This window comes from Anolis carolinensis, chromosome 5 (assembly GCF_035594765.1).
Source record: "Anolis carolinensis isolate JA03-04 chromosome 5, rAnoCar3.1.pri, whole genome shotgun sequence".
Taxonomy (NCBI): domain Eukaryota; kingdom Metazoa; phylum Chordata; class Lepidosauria; order Squamata; family Dactyloidae; genus Anolis; species Anolis carolinensis.
Window position 1 is genome coordinate 148,550,131 of NC_085845.1, and position 19,790 is coordinate 148,569,920.

Consider the following 19,790-nt stretch of genomic DNA (forward strand, 5'->3'; position numbering starts at 1 on the left):
ATGTATATTTACGGGAGTTTGAGAACAATATCCATGATAAGTTTAAGGAAGTCAAAATGCAAAATAAAAATTCCCAGCATTTCTGAAATGATTGTAAGCTCTAATAGTTCTTTTGGGAGATTACTGTCTGAACTGTGGTTCACTGGAATTTTTTTGTAATTTTCTTATACACTGCAAAGTATAGGGACTTCAAGACATCGATGGAGCAGATGTTTTACACAGAGCTTGCAATGTTACTTTTTTTTTGGCCTGGAATCCTCAAAATCCACAAGCCAGCACAGAGTTCCCATCCAGAATAGTAACTTTGCCAACTTCTGTATTTCTAAACATTCCTGAGTTCCAATCTTTCTACAAGTAAGATAATTATAGATAATTTGTTTGTTTGCTTGTTTGTTTAAAAAAATGTATTTCTCCCCTCTCAGATAATAGAGTTGTGAAATTTTCATTTCCTCCCATAAATATGACAGAAAGAATTTGAGATTTCTTTTTTAAAATGTACAGCTAAGTGAAACTGATATCCAGTCCAATTCTTACATTAATTGGATTGTTATACACAGTTTCAGTTATCAATGGTTTCATGTATTCATGTAGGACCTCTTGCACATGCTACACTGACTTCTCAATACCTCCTATGTTTATCACATTAAAAATAATAAGATTCATCATTAACCACAGTTTTGCATACTGGCAGTTCCTGGGTTACGAACAAGGTTCTGTAGGTTAACACCCTTGTGACATTTGTTGTCCGTGCCCCTGATCAGAAGATTTTATCTCACTTTCTGTCCTTGTGACAAAGATTTTGAAAATTATGAGTTAACGTGGAAACAAAGATTGGCAATAAAACTTCTGTAAGAGTTACATTTTCCCCAGATAACTCTTACAGAAATGGATTTCCCTTCGTAGTGATTTCTTCTTATTTCCTGTTGTTTCACTCCTGTTTGTAACTAGGAGTTGTACAAATCGGATGTTTGTAACTCAGGGGCTGCCTGTAACTACACTAAGTCCAGGAATATATCCCTCACAGATATGTTTTGTTTTCAGCCTTCTAATCCAAAGGTTTTGAATGCTTGTCACTGACATCAATTGTAGTTTGAATTTCTGTTCAACCATGTGTTTTTGTGGGGGTTTTTGGAAGTAGAGGAACTAACTCGTTTCAGGACATGGTTCTCTGCTGATAGGGAGTTCATTATTTGCTCTAGTTGACAACTCAGGCTAGATTATTTGATATGAGGAAGCTTGCCATAAACAGAAGTTTCACCACTACAGCAAATAGTGCAGATGCAAGCCAAAGAGTTGTGGTTTGGATAACAAGAAGAAGCCATGTTGAAGCATTTGTTTCCCTGGAAGCTACACCTGTTCAAGTACTTTTCCATGCCTGCATTCTGCTTTGGGTAAGATTGAAGTTTTAGGAGCAGGAATCTATCTATCTATCAATCTAATATCCTGCCTTTCCCCAAACTCTAGTTTTTGAGATACAGTTCACAACATGTGCAATATACCAGTCTTCAGCTGCTCAGCCATAGAAAATCATGATGCCCATATCTAAGGTCCCTTCTACACTACCATATAAAATCCAGATTATTTGCTTTGAATTGGATTATATGGCAATGTAGACTCATATAATCTGGTTCAAAGCAGATAATGTGGATTATTTCCTTTGATAATCTGGATTATATGGCAGTGTAGATGGGGTCTTAGAAACTAGAGCTGATGTGGTCTAGCCAATACAATTTTCTCAGTCAGCACCCCCAAATAACCCCAGGCCTAAAAACCAAGACACCAAGATTTCTGTTGTTGTTGTTGTTGGGCTGTGTAATCCTTAAGGTCATTTTGCATTCTCACTCATTGAAGGTGTTTGCATTTCACCAAGGGATTCAAAAGGGCAGTGCTTCAAAGAGCGGTGGGTCATGAGAACAGAATGTGGAATCTAAAGCAAAAAGTTGTGTTTCACAAAAAACAGAAATGGTCTTCTTGCTTGGTGGAGATGCTGGCACGGGCCCATTGAACCAAAGAAAGTAAATAATTCATTTGTCCAACTTAGAGAGTACTTATAATAAAGTGTCTTCTTACCTGTTTTCAGCGTTGCCTAGTCTGGATTCATAGCAAGACTCCATATTGGGTTCAGAATGTTCTTATTTCAGTCCCATCTCTTTCAAATTTTATCTTCTATTTCCTGTTTTCCTTTTCCATCCGTATACTTTCTATACATTACTTGTATAGTCCATACTCTCTTAAGTATGGAATGCCATCTGAAACAGAACAGAATTAGAATCCTAGTTAAGTTTCAATTTCTTCAAATATATTTAGCTTCTTCCCCATCTCTTTTTATGCTTTATTCTGTAAGCTAAATATTTGACCTTCCCTGTTGAAATGGTCTTTAGAACAAAACAAAGCCATCCATTTTGTAGCACAAAATGGCTGAATGTTTCATTCTTTAGCATTGTTGCAAATTGCTAAATTAACACTGAAAATTGAGCACATGCATCATTCAGTTTCTTCCAATAATTTACATATATTTCTCACTTTCATATGGCTCGTAATGCATTTGCATAGATTGATTATAAAAGCAATCTTGTGATCAGACATAATGCTGCATCATAATTATTTCTGTGCAATCTTTATGAAGGAACATCTTTACTTTGGGAAAGCAGCAAGCAAAAAAAAAAATCTCTGCCAAAGACTACTGGTGTCTCACCAAACTATAAGCATCACCATTCCGTTGCATATCAAGCTACATTATATTTGCAATGCAGATGCTTGCTTAGCCCTCTGCAATATTGAGTATCGAAGTGAAATTGAGTTGTTTCATAGCAATTTATATTAGTTCCAAAACATATTGGACTTACCCAATTTTGTTTCAGAACAGAACAGTAGAGTCTGAAGTGCTTCAGACTGATATGTGTCTCCTGACAGGAGAAATCAATGAGAGAAAGTTAGATAGTATATCGCCAGACCTTTCTTTGATTATGGAAATGTCCCTGTTACTTATATGCTTGATTTTTGTACCATGGTTCAGTAACTGAAAGCATGCATCACTTTTGTGCCACTCTTGTGCCTTTTCGTGATCCCGATGAAAGCTGTTACACAACACTGCATTTTGTTTTGCCTGTTACCAGTTGATACAACCCCCAATTCTCAGTTTGAGTTCACATGCATTTACACCCTGAAGTGTTTTCTGTGCGTTTCCAGAGAGCTGAGATTTTTCCAGCCACCTGCTAAAATTTACATTGCAATTGGTATTTCTTTTACCTCATGTAGACTATACTGTAGACTGTTGCTTTTAAATGAAGATTAGGAAATCCCTGTAAAGTGTTTAATCAGAATAATATAGAAAAATCAAAATAAGCAAAGAAAATTAAGCCTTGAATGCTTAAATAGATTAGATAAGTCATCTAATCAACTAATGGTGAAACCTGATGGAAAAAATGTGTTCTAATAAAATGCCCAATTTCCAAAGTCTATGTATATGACGCAAATACAATTGCAAATACAATGGCAAACTATTGTGTCTCCTTAATTAAGATGGTCCTTCTTTGATCTTTGCACTTGAAATCCTTCATCAGAGTAGTGTGGTGCAACTCTGCAACTACATTAAAATGTTGATTGTGATACACAGCCTCTGCTTTAAATGGCAATATTCTGCTAATATGCAACTGCATTCATATCATAAACAAATGCAAGACTGATTTTACAATTACGGTATTACGGGAAATTTCAACTGGGAGCACATGCATACACAAAACCCACAAATGTACAACTACACATATAATGGCATCACATGTACAACTTTGCTCCCACAAAGAATACAATACAGTTGTTGCAAAACACCCAATGACTTCAGTAGACAAATCTATAAAAGCATGAGAATAAACTTCCCCCCACTGTGCAGCTGGGGGAGGGAAGTGGATTTGCCCCCTCCCAACGAAGGAGAGACGTCTAGAAGGAAGCTGCCCACCTCTTAGATCACTCACTTTTGGAGCTTCGACCCACCCGCCCGCCGCTAACAGTATAGCAGTAGTGTGGTCGCTTAGTTGGGCCGGGTAGGATTTTTTTCCCTCCCACTACCCTATACTGTGTGGAGTGGTAAATTGGGAGGTGTGGTCATTTAATTAGGTGGTCAGCGGAATGCTTAGGGGAATCTCTTATTTTGGTGTGCACCACAAGGCACCTCTGTTTTGGTGTTGGCCAGAGGCGTGAATCCTCGCTTAGGGTTTGTACAGCCCCGGTGAGGGTGAACGATTATGGCCTTGGAATGGGAGACTTTGACCTCATTTGTTTTGGAGGCAAAACTCTCCAACACATTCCCCTTTAGGTCATCCAGGTTTAGATAGACTGGGGACCTGGTGTTTCGCCCTAAATTCAGTCTTAATGGATGGTCGGGTATGACCACTAATATTGGCTTATGCCTTACCAAATTCTTAGATGGCTAAGGATTTTTGGCCCTAGTTCCAAATTAAAGTTAAATAGGTAACTATCAATAAAGTTGCCCAGTTTTAAACCCAAGCTTACTTGTCTTGTCTCGTTATTTCGGAGGGTTGGAGGGCAAACCCAAATAATGCCAATCTCTATATCTGTAAGATTTTCCATCTGCACGTGATATTGTCCCAGGTACAAGAAATGTGTATTCATAGCGCTGCCATCACTTATAAAATAAATGGAGAAGCTCAGCCTCGAAACTCTCTTTTTATGTATTGAAACCCCTACAGAGAACTCTGTGTTAGGGCCTGCATGGAAAGTATTGCCTAAATCCACTTTATCTACCAACAAAAGTAGACCTATTTAACAGCTGAAATTTTGTAAATGAACATTTCTGTAAATTCAACTAATTGAATTGATCTACTCTGATTCAGTACTGAGCTGGAAGTAATCCCTTCATTACTCCAAAAAAAATGATTAGCTACATTAACAGTGGAAAGTTGGTTTTGGAAGGTAATGAAGTTATAAGAAGGACATATTTTAAAAGTAACATAAAGAGTAATTGCAAATTTATTTTACTGATTCAAAAAAGTAGCAGTTTTTACTTATTTTTACAAAAGGAATAAAGTATAGGTATAAACTCCACAAGACTCTCAAAGCCACTGTTACAATGAGGACTAGTGGACATTAAATTTAGCAACATTTCTGAATTTTAATTTTAATTTATAATCCAAATTTGATCAAATTGACTGGAATCAAATTAGCACATGATGTCAATTTCTAAATCTCACTCTGAACCAAACTGGGGGAGGTGGTTTAGCTGAACTCACATCAAACATGAATGAAGAAGCTTGGATATCTCCAGAAAAGTGCACTAAATAATTTTAATATATTACTTGCTGCATTTATGGTTTATGTGTGTAGTATATATAGTCCTGAAAATGATGTATTTGTAATTCTTTCTTCACAATACATTAAAAAGTTATAAAAATATATCTGATTTACTTATGACTTCACCATTGCTCATTCAAGATATCTAAAAAGTGTATCTTAAAGCAAAAATCTTGATTTGAAACATATCAGGAATAAAAGAATAAAATGGGAATGTGTGGGTACTGGTGTTCCAGATACACCATCTCCCTATCTGACACTTTTGCTACTCAGAAAATGTCTTTTTTTGAACTTTTTTATTTGAATCATGTTTGCCATCCCTTTCCCCTTCTTTTCTCTGGTCATGCAGTGGATCTGAACCAAATTCAACCCAACTGGATGGCCTGGATTCCATTCCCACTGTTGCATTGTTCAGAACATCTGAACAGCTTCACAGAGCATCTAAACAACTCCATAGAATCCAGGGGTGGTCTAAAGCACCAATGTTCTAGACTGGCCCTGGATTTCAGTGTCCATGTAGATGTCATATGGGATGAGTGAGGGAGCAAAGCCAACCTTCCCTACATTACCTTTCCCCCACCACCCAAATGTTATCCAAGGTAGGTAAGGGGGGAATGTGGTCAATGTTTTCTTCTTTTCCACACCTTGCCCTGAGTTCCTTCTTTGTTAGGTATTTCAGTGACAATCTGCACTGTTCTTCATGGTTTAGAAATGCTAAAAAGAGCAATGTGATGGATACGAATAAACCCAAACTTTCAGTTTCTTTTGAAGAATCTTGTGTTTATAGAAAACAAAACAGATTTCACATCTTTCACTAGATATTAATAAAAGCCCTAAGCTGTTTGGTCTTGCTCATTTACACGTACATGGAATTTGTTGGATTAGCAATGCCCTGTGGACCTGTTCAGAGTTATTGCTTATGGTGGCAATAGATTTTTCTCAAACCTTCACCTCCAGAGAAACAGATATAATATTGACTCATGGGGAGAGGGACAACAGAGATGAAAGGAATGCACAAGGTTATATAGATGGTGAAATAATTGTCCAATAGAGATCACTTTTCCACCTGACAAAATAAATTTTCTTATAATTTAACCACAAGCTCTGTGTAAACATTGATATTCTGCTTGGGCTTTAGTTTGGTTGAACAAATTATTGACCCATATTTTGAAGCCTCAAAAGCAACACATGCAGCCTAACTTTTTGCAACATGGAATAGCAAATTAAGAAGAGATGTTAAACATATATAGTTGTCAAGCAACTGGAATTGGCGTTAATGGTGACCAACATTGTAACTTCTCCTGTTCAGTATTTGGTCTCCTGTTATTTTGGTCCCCATATCCTGAAAATTATTGGGTACCATTTTGGTCATAAGTATTTGCACTTCTCCCAGTCCTGAAATTTGGCAATGGAGGCTAAATCTGGAGTAGTTGCTATTACAATTTGGTGGCAACTGTGGCAGACTCTATCATTCAGAAAACTGTTGGAGAACACTGCACATCACATACTCCTGGCAGACTGCAGAGCAGAGCATCTCCTCCATTTCAGTATTAACAGGATAGGAAGGGGGAGCTGCGATATCAGTCGTATGGATGAAGGTGGTGGTGGTGGTGGTGATAGCTGCTATCTATTCTGTTGCAGAAGGATGATTCAGTACTGCATGAAGGTAGCAAACCAGCACTGAAACAGAACCATCAACTTTGGTAATGGTCATCTCATGATATGTGTACACCTTGCTGTCAGTCTGCCATTTCCCCATAACAAACCCATCCTCTGCTATTGATGGAAAAATAGTAGCCCATCAAGTAGTGCATTCAGCCTGATTTGCTTCTGTGCTGGCATGATAGTAGAGAAGTCTTGTTAGGAGGTAGTATTGTTCTTCTCTCCCTCTCTTCTCCCTATCCCTCACAATTATTGATTGATTAAAACAGGGGTCCTCAAACTTTTTAAGCAGAGGGCTGGTCCATAATCTTTCAGACTTTTGAGGGGACGAATTATCATTTGAAAAAAAAATATGAACAAATTACTATGTACACTGCACATGTCTTATTTGTAGTGCAAAACAACAACAATGAAAGAACAATACAATATTTTAACCAACATAAACCTACCATGATTTCAATGGTAAGTGTGGGCCTGCTTCTGGCCAATGAGATAGTCAAGTTAATTAGGATTGTGGTTGTTTTTGTGTGCCTTCAAGTCATTTCAGACTTCAGGTGAGCCTAAGTCTAAAATTGACAAATTACCTGGCAGGGCCAGGTAAATGAACTTGGAGGGCCGCATCTGGCCCCCAGGCCTTAATTTGGGGATCCCTGGATTAAAAGGCTATTTTTTAAAAATTCTAATCTTTGCTGAAATTTCAAAATTGCTTGCAATGCTTGTGCATGCCCTGAAGCTGATGTACTGCCAAACATTCCTTAGAACAATAATTTTAAAACTTGTTATATCAGGGGTTGCTCTCTGTGTTATTATTCCCACTGGTGGATACAGTACATTGTGAACTTCTCACTATATAGAATAGCAAAAGTTCTTTATTCCAATAGGTTAACATATATAAGCAATTAGCTCAAGTCTGCTTTCTATGTCCATGAATTAACATTGACTTCTGAAATCTTTCCTTGGTTCAGCAGATACTTTCTGTGCTTGATAAATAATATATTGCATTTTGAATAATCCCTCCCCCCTTTTAATGGGCAGTCCAATGTTGACAATAATATTTCAAAAAGAAGACTGGACACCTAATGTTCTATTGGCTAATTGGGCAATTTAACACAGAGTATTTGCATCCAGAATGTGCTTGATTTTTCCCTGTCAAATCTCTCCTTGTATATTAAGGATGTGCAGAAACCTTGTTAAATCCTGATATAATTGATGGTTGGAATAGTGTCTCTTGATAATGATTAATCTCTGTTTTCTCTATTTCTCTCCCCCCCCCCAAGCACTTTTGAATATCCAATGCTGGATCTACAGTGCCCTGTATCCCAGTATCTGATCCCATATGCTTTGTACTGTTTTATATGGGTCTACACTGCCAGATAATCTTGGATCTAGTCCTGAGATATAGAGCAATGTAGATCCAGCCCATGTCTTTCACAGTAAATATGTGAAAATGATTTTTGAAAGAAAAGTCCTAGGTTTACTGAATGTGAATGTTGCAAAGCAGCTGTACACCAACTCTCAGGCTTTCAAGTTGCAGGCTTCAGTCAATATACCAATGTAAGGCCATCAGATGCTAAATTAAAAGCAAAAGGTCCATCATAGTTGCTGATTTCCAATGGAGATGTATAAGCAGCCAGTAATAATAAATGTGCCCTCTTCCAGTGGTGCTAATCGAGTATGTGCTAGGAATTTTATGAGGCAGAAAAGCAATGTAAATAATAATTGCTGATAGGTAGGTTAACATATATCAGCATCCTATGACAGGAACTAAGCTTGTTCAGGTCATTAATATGGTTCACTGTCACTTTGTTTTGTTTAGTGTGCTGGAAAGGTATCAGGGCGAGCATAGACCATTTTTGCATGGATTTTAAATTTAACTTTTTTACTTTGTGTGACAGTCATTCCTAACCTTTTGTCTCCAAGAGTTGTTGGACTGCACTAATCATGATGTCTCTCCATTGTCCATGCTAGCTGGGGAATTTTGAGACTGGTAGCCCATTTATACCTGAGAACTTACTGTCAAGGACAATGATTACAGTGATTAACAAACAGAACTTAATAGAATCATAGAGTTGGAAAGGACCCAATAGCCGTCAGGGTCAACCTCCTGCTCAATGCAAGTATTCCAGTTGGAGTCTTCCCATTAGATAGATGTCCTGAATCTTTTAGAAAGTGCCCAGAAAAAAGATCCTGCAATTTCAAAATAATTGGTTCCATTGCCAAATTGTTCATATGATCAAGAAGTTCCTTCCTATCTGGCTGTAACTTAAAACCATGATACCTAGTGCTAACTCCTGCACTCTCCTGTCTGCGACAGCCTTTTAGGTATTTAGATGTCTCTTTAGGCAATGATGTCTCTTCACCAGGCTGAACATGCCCAATTCCCTCAAACTTTCCTTATATGTGTTGTCGAAGGCTTTCATGGCCGGGATCACAGGGTTGTTGTATGTCTTTCGGGCTGTGTGGCCATGTTCCAGAAGCATTCTCTCCTGACGTTTCGCCCACATCTATGGCAGGCATCCTCAGAGGTTGTGAGGTATGGAGAAAACTAAGCAAAGAGGTTAATATATATCTGTGGAAAGTCTAGGGTGAGAGAGGTCAGTGTGAATGTGTAGTTAATCACTTAAATTAGCATTGAAAAGCTTATCTGCTGTCTTCTTCCTGCCTCTGGGGCATCCTTTGTTTAGAGTCGTTAACTGCCCTTGGTTGATTCATGTCTGGAAACCCTCTGTTTTCAGAGTATTGCTTTTTATTTACTGTTCTGATTTTTGAGTTTTGTAATACTGGTAGCCAGATTTTGTTCATTTTCATGGTTTCTTCCTTTCTGTTGAAGTTGTCCACATGCTTGTGGATTTCAATGGCTTCTCTGTGTAGTCTGACATGATAGTTGTTAGAATGGTCCAGCATTTTTGTGTTCTCAAATAGTATTCTGTGTCCAGGCTGGTTCATCAAATGCTCTGCTATGGCTGATTTCTCTGGTTGAATTAGTCTGCAGTGCCTTTCATGTTCTTTGACTCTTGTTTGGGCGCTGCGTTTGGTGGTCCCTATGTAGACTTGTCCACAGCTGCATGGTATCCGGTAGACTCCTGCAGAAGAGAGAGGATCCCTCTTGTCCTTCGCTGACCGTAGCATTTGTTGGATTTGTTGAAACTGAAACAAGACCCCACTAACAAAATCACCAGAAAAACGAACACTCTAATCAAGAACTCCTCCATTAACTTTGACATACGCCAACAGCTGTGCAAATCAGAAGCCCTCCCACCCAGGCTTTACGGACTCCCCAAAATCCACAAGGACTCCATCCCACTCAGACCCATTGTAAGTGCCATTGGATCGCCGACTTACAACCTGGCAAAATTTCTGGCTACACAGCTACAAACCCACATTGGGCTCACTGCACATTATATCAAGGACTCTACACACTTTATAGAAAAGATCAGCAACCTCAATCTAAGCACCAAGGACATCCTGATCAGCTTTGATGTGGTGTCCCTTTTTACCAAAGTCCCAGTAGCTGACACCCTCACACTAATCAAACAAAACTTCCCAGAAGACATCACAGCCCTGTTTCACCATTGCCTCACCACTAGCTACTTTCAGTGGGACACTGGATTCTATGAACAGAAGGATGGAGTGGCCATGGGGAGCCCTCTCAGCCCAGTAGTAGCAAATTTCTATATGGAATACTTTGAAAAACAGGCCCTAGAAACAGCACCAAAAAAGCCAACTGTTTGGTTCAGATACGTAGATGACACCTTCACGATTTGGAGCCATGGAGAGGAAGAACTCAGCAAGTTCCTGGACCATCTTAACAGCATCCACCCAAACATCCAATTCACCATGGAAAAAGAAAAGGAAGGAAAACTGCCATTTCTAGATGTTCTGGTCATCCGCAAACCCAATCAACAATTGGGCCACACAGTTTACAGAAAACCTACACACACAGATAGATACCTTCATAAAAACTCCAACCATCACCCAAGTCAAAAAAGGAGCACAATCAAAGCCCTGACAGACCGTGCACAAAGAATCTGCGAACCTCACCTCCTCCAAGGTGAACTCAACCACCTAAACTGGGCTCTACAGGCCAATGGATACTCCACCACAGACATCAGAAGAGCTGCAAGGCCAAGAACAAGCCATGAGAGTCAAGACAAAGATCCACCCAGAGGAAAGGTGTACTTACCATACATCAAGGGAACTACTGACCGCATAGGGAAGCTGATGAAGAAGCACAACCTACAAACTATCTACAAACCCACGAAGAAAATCCAACAAATGCTACGGTCAGCGAAGGACAAGAGGGATCCTCTCTCTTCTGCAGGAGTCTACCGGATACCATGCAGCTGTGGACAAGTCTACATAGGGACCACCAAACGCAGCGCCCAAACAAGAGTCAAAGAACATGAAAGGCACTGCAGACTAATTCAACCAGAGAAATCAGCCATAGCAGAGCATTTGATGAACCAGCCTGGACACAGAATACTATTTGAGAACACAAAAATGCTGGACCATTCTAACAACTATCATGTCAGACTACACAGAGAAGCCATTGAAATCCACAAGCATGTGGACAACTTCAACAGAAAGGAAGAAACCATGAAAATGAACAAAATCTGGCTACCAGTATTACAAAACTCAAAAATCAGAACAGTAAATAAAAAGCAATACTCTGAAAACAGAGGGTTTCCAGACATGAATCAACCAAGGGCAGTTAACGACTCTAAACAAAGGATGCCCCAGAGGCAGGAAGAAGACAGCAGATAAGCTTTTCAATGCTAATTTAAGTGATTAACTACACATTCACACTGACCTCTCTCACCCTAGACTTTCCACAGATATATATTAACCTCTTTGCTTAGTTTTCTCCATACCTCACAACCTCTGAGGATGCCTGCCATAGATGTGGGCGAAACGTCAGGAGAGAATGCTTCTGGAACATGGCCACACAGCCCGAAAGACATACAACAACCCTGTTTCCTTATATGTTTAATACTTTGTATCATTCTTGTTGCTTTTTCTGACTCCCCTCAAATTTATCTGGATCCTTTTTAAAATGAGGCATTCTGAAATGAATAAATTAATGAGCAAGAAGCTTTGGCTTTCTGTCTTCTTTAGCTACCCATATTAAATGCGAGTTGTATACAAGGTGGTAGTTTTGAACTCTCTCTTGTCAGTATTTTTAAGTTGATGATGGTGTTAAACATAAGCCTCTATGTTGAAAATGTTGGATTACACAAAGTTAAAATGTTGGCTATTGGTTGCTTAGGTTTCTTGGTCAGAATTGCAGATATATGATTCCTGAAATGTATTCACAGTTTTGTGGCTGTTTCTCTCCGTGTACTGCAGGTAGTGTCATGTATGTCAGATCACAAGACGAATGGGCTAATGTTTCCTGCCAGTCACAAGTATTACCTCAGGTGACAACTACAGAGTTTTTTTCAGTCTATGTGTTATGTGTGAGTATGCAAATCATTAACAGACTGCATGTGCCCTTGGGTCTCTATGTGTGGCCTTTAGGACCTGCAGAAGGCTTCTCCAGCAACCAGCTTCACCCAGAATGATTGGTCATGGAGTGTGTTTGTGTGTGTTTTTGTCCCCAAACAGGTTCAAAGTACATTTAGAATTCAATGGTTATCTTTTCCTAACCCTACAAAGCCCATAAATTTCACCAAGACACCAAAAAAAGACATCCTATCACTTCAAATGTGTTGAAACATGCTGATGTGACCCATCAAACAAACCTCGGAGGTGAAATGACCACCATCTTCTAAGCATTGGCAGCAAAGAATGGATATAATCTATGAAGTCTCATTGGATGTGTAAGGGACCCAACTACCGTGTTTCCCCAAAAATAAGACAGTGTCTTATATCATTTTTTACTCCCAAAGATGCACTAGGTCTTATTTTCAGGGGATGTCTTATTTTTCCATGAAGAAGAATTCACATTTATTGTTGAACAAAAAAAATGAACATTTATTCTATACTGTACAGTAGTTGTCATCACAAACCAACATAACCAAACCAGACAAACTGTGACTTCTGTCAAGAATTTCTTGTTACTACCATTATTTCCATATACAACTGGTATGTACATTTACCAATCCAGCATGCTATGGTGTTTTGTTTGGTGGGCGTTGGGCATGCTTCCAAACACAAACTTTGCTAGGTCTTACTTTCGGTGGAGGCCTTATATTTAGCAATTCAGCAAAACCTCTACTAGGTCTTATTTTTTTGGGGATGTCTTATTTTAGGGGAAACAGGGTAATAAAAGATTTGCAAATCACCAATGCCAGCTAGTGGTTACTTCAGTCCACCTTGGTCTGGTATGTGCAAATCTGTTAGGGCATGTGAATTTGGCAATGCAATAATACAGTGTCAGGTGTGTAATGAAACAACATGAGATCTGGATTAGATTCATTAAGAACAGGACTCTAGTTAAGAAAGGAAGGAAGAAAGACTTTTTATAACAATACATGTGCACAGGCCATCCTATCTGATCTATATGTTCCTTTTATTTCATCCTCCACCTTTTCTAAAGTATCCTCAGGAAAAAGTAATTTGTACTAGAAAGTGGTTGCTTCTAATGGCTATTTACTCAGCGCCTCTGACATTTAGCAAGAACAAGACTGTTTTAAAATGTAAAAGTCAAACAGATTTGATAGCTGCGCCCAACAAATGGCTTGCAGTAAGATCAAACAATTTTGAAAACCTATTCATTTAGCTTTTGCTAAAGAGATTTTTATCTGCACTTTCATGTCCCAAAGCTTGATTATAAAAGGGTTCTGGGAGCATCACTGACTGGAGTGTTCATTTCCTATGGGGCAGGTAACTGCCAGTTGAATTCTCATCTCACTTATTTCCATTTTTTTAAAAAAAAACTTTATTAAAATGCTTTTATATTTCCATTTTATTTTCATCCTCTGCACACTGGGAATAAATTTCATTTAATTTGAACCATTTCTTAATATACATAATTAACTATTATATATTTCTTCTTCCCAAGCTTTTCTTATAGGAAAAGAAAAATGAAGAGGGGTTTGGGGAGGGAGAGAATGAATGAAGGGGCAGCACAAATGGATGTGTCAGAAGCACAGCCTGCCTTCAAAGATGTGGAAATGAAAACTTTCTTTATCTTCTTAGTCATCAGTAGCTTTCTTTCCAGAGATGAGAAGAATTGCCCTAGAATCTCCCTTACTCAAAGTCAATGCATAAGCATACTTACAACATTGTTCCAGAAACCTCCAGTTTCACAAAAAGAATCAAAGGTGCTCGAACTCTCCCCGAACACAACACTTTATTGCTGAGTATTCAAGTAAGAGATTTTTTTCTACAGCTTATTTAACCCTTCAGAGGTGAGTTTTCTCTTTTTGCTTTGTAAATAAGCTTGGAACAAGACCTCTGAGACTGGAACCACATTTAACAACATACTGGGAATCTAGCTGCAATGCAGAGGGACACAACAGAATGTGAAATTGTGTTATCAGGTTTTGAATGCTAAGTGAAGAATGAGAAGTGATTCGATTTCTATTCACACTTGCCTAGAATCTTCCATTTTTTGATAATACTGTTGAGTACTCTACACATTGTTGTTGTGTGGCTTCAAATTATTTCTGGCTTATGGCTATTCCAAGGTGACCCTATCATTATGTTCATCATCGCCGCCGCCGCCGCCTCCTCCTCCTCCTCCTCCTCCTCCTCCTTCTTCTTCTTCAATGAATTGGGTAACAATATAACTTGTATAATAGTAATAATAATAATAGAAGAAGAAGAAGAAGAAGAAGAAGAAGACTCCTCTGGCAGAAACCAGTGCAGGTGGTCCCGGTGGTGATCGGCACATTAGGTGCCGTGTCAAAAGATCTCAGCCGGCATTTGGAAACAATAGACATTGACAAAATCACAATCTGCCAACTGCAAAAGGCCACCCTACTGGGATCTGCACGCATCATCCGAAAATACATCACACAATCCTAGACACTTGGGACGTGTTCCGACTTGTGATTTTGTGATATGAAATCCAGCATATCTATCTTGTTTACTGTGTCATAATAAAATAATTATTTTTACCCACCTCTCCTTTTGGCTTTAGGCAAGATATAAAACTATTAAAAGACATACAAGATACACAAAGCTTAAATACAAGTTAAAATCCACTGATAAAATGCAGATTAAAATTCACAACTTAAAATTGACCAGGTAGGCCTGCTGGAATAGATAGATCTTCAATTGTGTCTTAAATTCTGACAGCTGATCTAGCTGTTGAAGTTCTTCCCACAGGATATTCTACATTCTTGGGGCAGCTGATGAAAAAGTCCTCTGGGTGATGGTTGCCAGTTGGGTCCTGGCAGGCTGGAGGTTCATGAGGTTTTTTTGGTAATATTTGTTCAAAGGGCAATTGCCTTTGCCATCTTCTGAGGCTAAGAGAAGAGTATGGCTTGCTCAAGATCACACAGAGTATTTCTATGGCTGAGTGGATATTTGTCTCCAGAGTGATAGTCCAACATGACAACCACTATATCATTTGCTACTAAATTAGCATTGTCTCCTTAATTCACATAATTCTTGTGGATCATTGTCTTTCCATTTAAACATTTTGGTGAGCTACAATTTTATGCAACAATTTGATGGACATTAAATCTAAAAAAAATTCATCAGACCATTAAACAACTCATCCAAATCACTAGGATATAGATAGCCTTCTCAACTAAAGGCTCCGATGTGAATAAGGTGGTGAATCTGTTCTGGGTTTTAACCCAAAGATGTAACCCAAGATTTTGAATCTATTTTGGAGCTAGGGTTTAGTACCTTGGGTGGTTCCTTTAAGGTTCAGACTAAAACCTAGAATAAATTCACCAGTCCACTATCTCTGAAGTTGTTAGTTGCAAACAGTTAGAAATTATGACTGGATCTACACTGCCATATAATGCATTTTAAATCCGCATTATATGGTCATTGTAGACCCATATAATGCAGTTTAATGCAGTTAAACTGCATTATAGACATCTACACTGACTGTATAATGCAGATTGAAATTGCATTGTATGGCAGTGTAAATCCAGCCTTGGAGAAGATGTGAAATTCAGCTAAATTCAATGCTAGGAATAAATACTGACCTATGTACTGCTTCAACAGTTGATAGCATTAACTGCAGAAAAGCAATAATGCTTTCACAAAAAAGATACTATGCTGTTGTCACTCATGATGTCTCTTAAAGATATCCCAATACCAATAATATTTTCTAAGTACACTCCATTTAATATTTATCAATATGGCACCTCCTCCTGTTAACCTAAAAATAAGGTGAAGGTCTTTGAGAGGGGGCATTTTTTTTGCTCAGATCTATTGGGGAGCAGTTTTAAGAACATGTCATTGCAAGTTGTATTGTTACCCAATGCATTCATGAGTACATACTTGCTTAACTACAGGAAAATATATTTTGTCGAAGGGATGATCCTCTAGATGTTATTAAATTACAAGTCAAACTGGCCTTATCCACCAGAACCAATGGCGATGGGTCATGAAAACTGAAATCATTACCATCTTGAGGACATGTCTTCACCACCATTGTTTTATAAGCATGTATATCTAAATACTCTAAAGGCACCACATGTCATTTGATCTTGAAAGCAAAGCAGAATCAGCCTTGGTCAGTACCTGATAACTACCAAAAAATTCAGGTTATGGAGATTATATTCCAGAGGAAAGAACTGGCAAAACCAACTGAGTATTCCTCCCTTATGAAAATTCCATGTAATTCAAGGGATCTCCATAAATTGACAGGCAGCATAAAGGCCCATGAATGCGCACATGCGGAAACACACACACACTTTCTTGACTACCTCTAAATTTCTGCTTTCTAGTAGCAAACTATCTTGCTTTAGGCAAAGTTGAAATAGTCAGAGAACTGCAGTGGAGAGCATATTCCCATGTTATAATGATTGTCATTGTGTTCATGACTTCATAATGCATATTATAATTGTTTGAAACCATACTGTTGTGGTGGGTAGCAGCCAGTCCATTTGGACGCAAGTGGTAAGGAAGAACAATGCCAGACCAACGGGGTTTCGAGTTCATAATGTATTGTTCTCAGCTAGAAAATGGTAAAAAGCGTCAGCTCTGCAGCTGATACAAGGTAGCTTTCACACCTTATGCTTTGTACAGACCTTGTGTTTATACAGACAATTGTTATATAAGTGGTTGATCACAATTAATTATTAATACATTGAAAAATTTATGGTAGATAGGAAAACTCCCCGTCAGCTGGGGTATGTGTCTTGTCTTGTTCCAGCATCCCTTATGACCCTATGTTGGTCAGCAGTTTCTGGACTCCTTGTGATGTGTCTGGGATTGAGAACCATTGCTTCTATTGTGATCACCTTAAGACACCTGCAGGATTCAGCATTTTTGATACTTTTTCTAATTTGGATTAGTTTCTATTGGGTTCATAGTGTAAGTCATGTATTGCATATTTATTATTTTTTACCTATGTCATTGCCTTGTTTTGCTGGTATGGGTATGTTCAAGGTACACAGCATCTGCCTACCTTTACCTGATAACAACTATGAGTATGACTGTATTGTGGTCAGCAGAAAATGAGCTGACAGGCAGGTGACATGCAGGTGAAATCATGTTATAGGATTTTCTTGATCCATCTTATGGAAAAGGATTTTTCAGAGGTCTCTGCCTCAATACCCTAAATATATATTTCCAAACATTTAGAAACATTTTAGAATATAAGTCTGTTCCTGAAGGTGACTTACGCACCTTGCCTCATTTGGCTTTTTTTCTTTTGGGCTGTCTTACTTAGACCTAGCTTTCTGAGTTAATGCTGGCGTACATGCCAACATGTCCAGCTTCAACTCTGAATTTAAATTAGTGTTCTAAAAAGATTCTAAAACTTATTGTGATGGAGCTAATCCATTGATAGTCTAGAGACAAGCCTATTAGCTTAGCTGTCCAAAAGGTCAACAAATCAGGAATTCTGCATCATATGTGTTTTGAATCCAGTTTTTCTAATTGGCTCTCTGAGCCATAGTTCAAAGAAGTGTGTTTGGTATAAAGGCTACATAATTAGGAGGCATAACACTAAGCTTAGGCTTACCGAATTGTATAAGACCTGTTTCTTAATGTTCTTTCATTATTTTTAATTCTTTTCTAAGTTGATAATATTTTTCATTTTCAACTTCCAGTTAATTTCCAATGATTCGCCTCCCTCCCCCTCCCTTCCTGCCCCTTTCTCCTTCTTTCCCTTTTGCCTTGCTTCTTTTAAGAAACTTATACTTATTGTTATGATAAAAGTTAAGTTCTTCAAATAATTTGATTATCTTTCATATATATCTTGTGGATGAGATCCAAAAACATTAAGATGTCTTTTTTATGTCAGTAAAAAAGTAGTAGCTGCCGTAGAAGAGCTTCTACAAATACTACAAACTGCTAAAAGACGATTATAAGGGTTCTAGAGCAAATTAAACATGAACTTCTCTAGATGCCAAGATGACTCAAGTGATACTGTTGTGCTTTAGCCATATCATGAGTGGACATGGCTCACTAGAACAGATGGCAACACTTGGCAAGCTTGAAAGCAGTAGGAAAAGGAGAAAACTACATTATGAATGGAAGCCATAACTCTGAGTCTGCAGGACCTAAAACAGGGCAACTTAAAAGTTTCTCATCCACAGAGTTGCCATAACTCAAAGTCAATTTGACAACAGATAAGAACATATCAGCAATGGCCATTAATCCAATTTGCATCCTATTTGATTTCATTGCCATTGCAATGTTCCCATTCATTGTCTTACACAAATACACCACCAGCTGAAAATTCAATTTCCTCCTGTGTGGTCCATGTCCTTGGATATATTATGGCTTGTGGGGCATCAGAGAAACATCTGGCTATCTTATTAATATTCAGACACATAATAACAAATGTATCAACTGGGACCTCCCAGCACTCATCCAGAACCTTTGTCATTGTGTGTGGCTAGAGGGATATATGACATAGTTCCATTTGACAAGAACTTTATGCTACATCTCCATAGACAAGATCTTGGCTAACCTGCCAAAACAATCTTCGAAACGAACAAAAGAGTCTATCATTTTGACACCCTTATACATTCTGATACCATGAATTTTGGTTAATTCTGAATGAGATGATATACAATGTGTTTTTTTTAAACACACACACAAACACATAATTGACAGGTAGTTTTATTGGTAGGGTGGAATTAAATCTGCCCATTGAAATCTGAGGAAGAACTTTATCACATGCAAATAATAAAGTGCAATTACAACAGGATAAAGAACCTATGAATCACAATTGGATCATCTATTTTTATTGATAGGAAAAATTCATCAATTAATTTAACTTTTCCTTATATAATAATGTCCTTCTCCTTGAGTCCCAATATTGTGAAGCAGAGGAAGGTCTTGCAAGAATGCCAAAACTGCATTGTGGGAATTCACATCAACAAAGTGCCAACATTGTAAGATCTTGATGAAGTATAAAAGTGAGAAGGGCCACTGACTCCATTGCTGGTAAGTCACTAGCTCTAGTTTGGACTAACAGTTGGATTCAAATATGTTGGATAAAATTGTATTTTTTTAAAAATAATAAAACATGTGCATGAGAGTTGGATCTCCTGCAGTCCTAAAGAGCATAAATTAAGCATATATACAATTAACAGAAAACACTTTCCATTTAATATGTTGTGATAATGGTTTTCACATTCTCTCAAGCTCCAAAATGGGTAAAAAATAAAATAGTCAGGGATCCCTAACTGACATTAAAGGTAAAGGTAAAGGTTTCCTCTGACGTTAAGACCAGT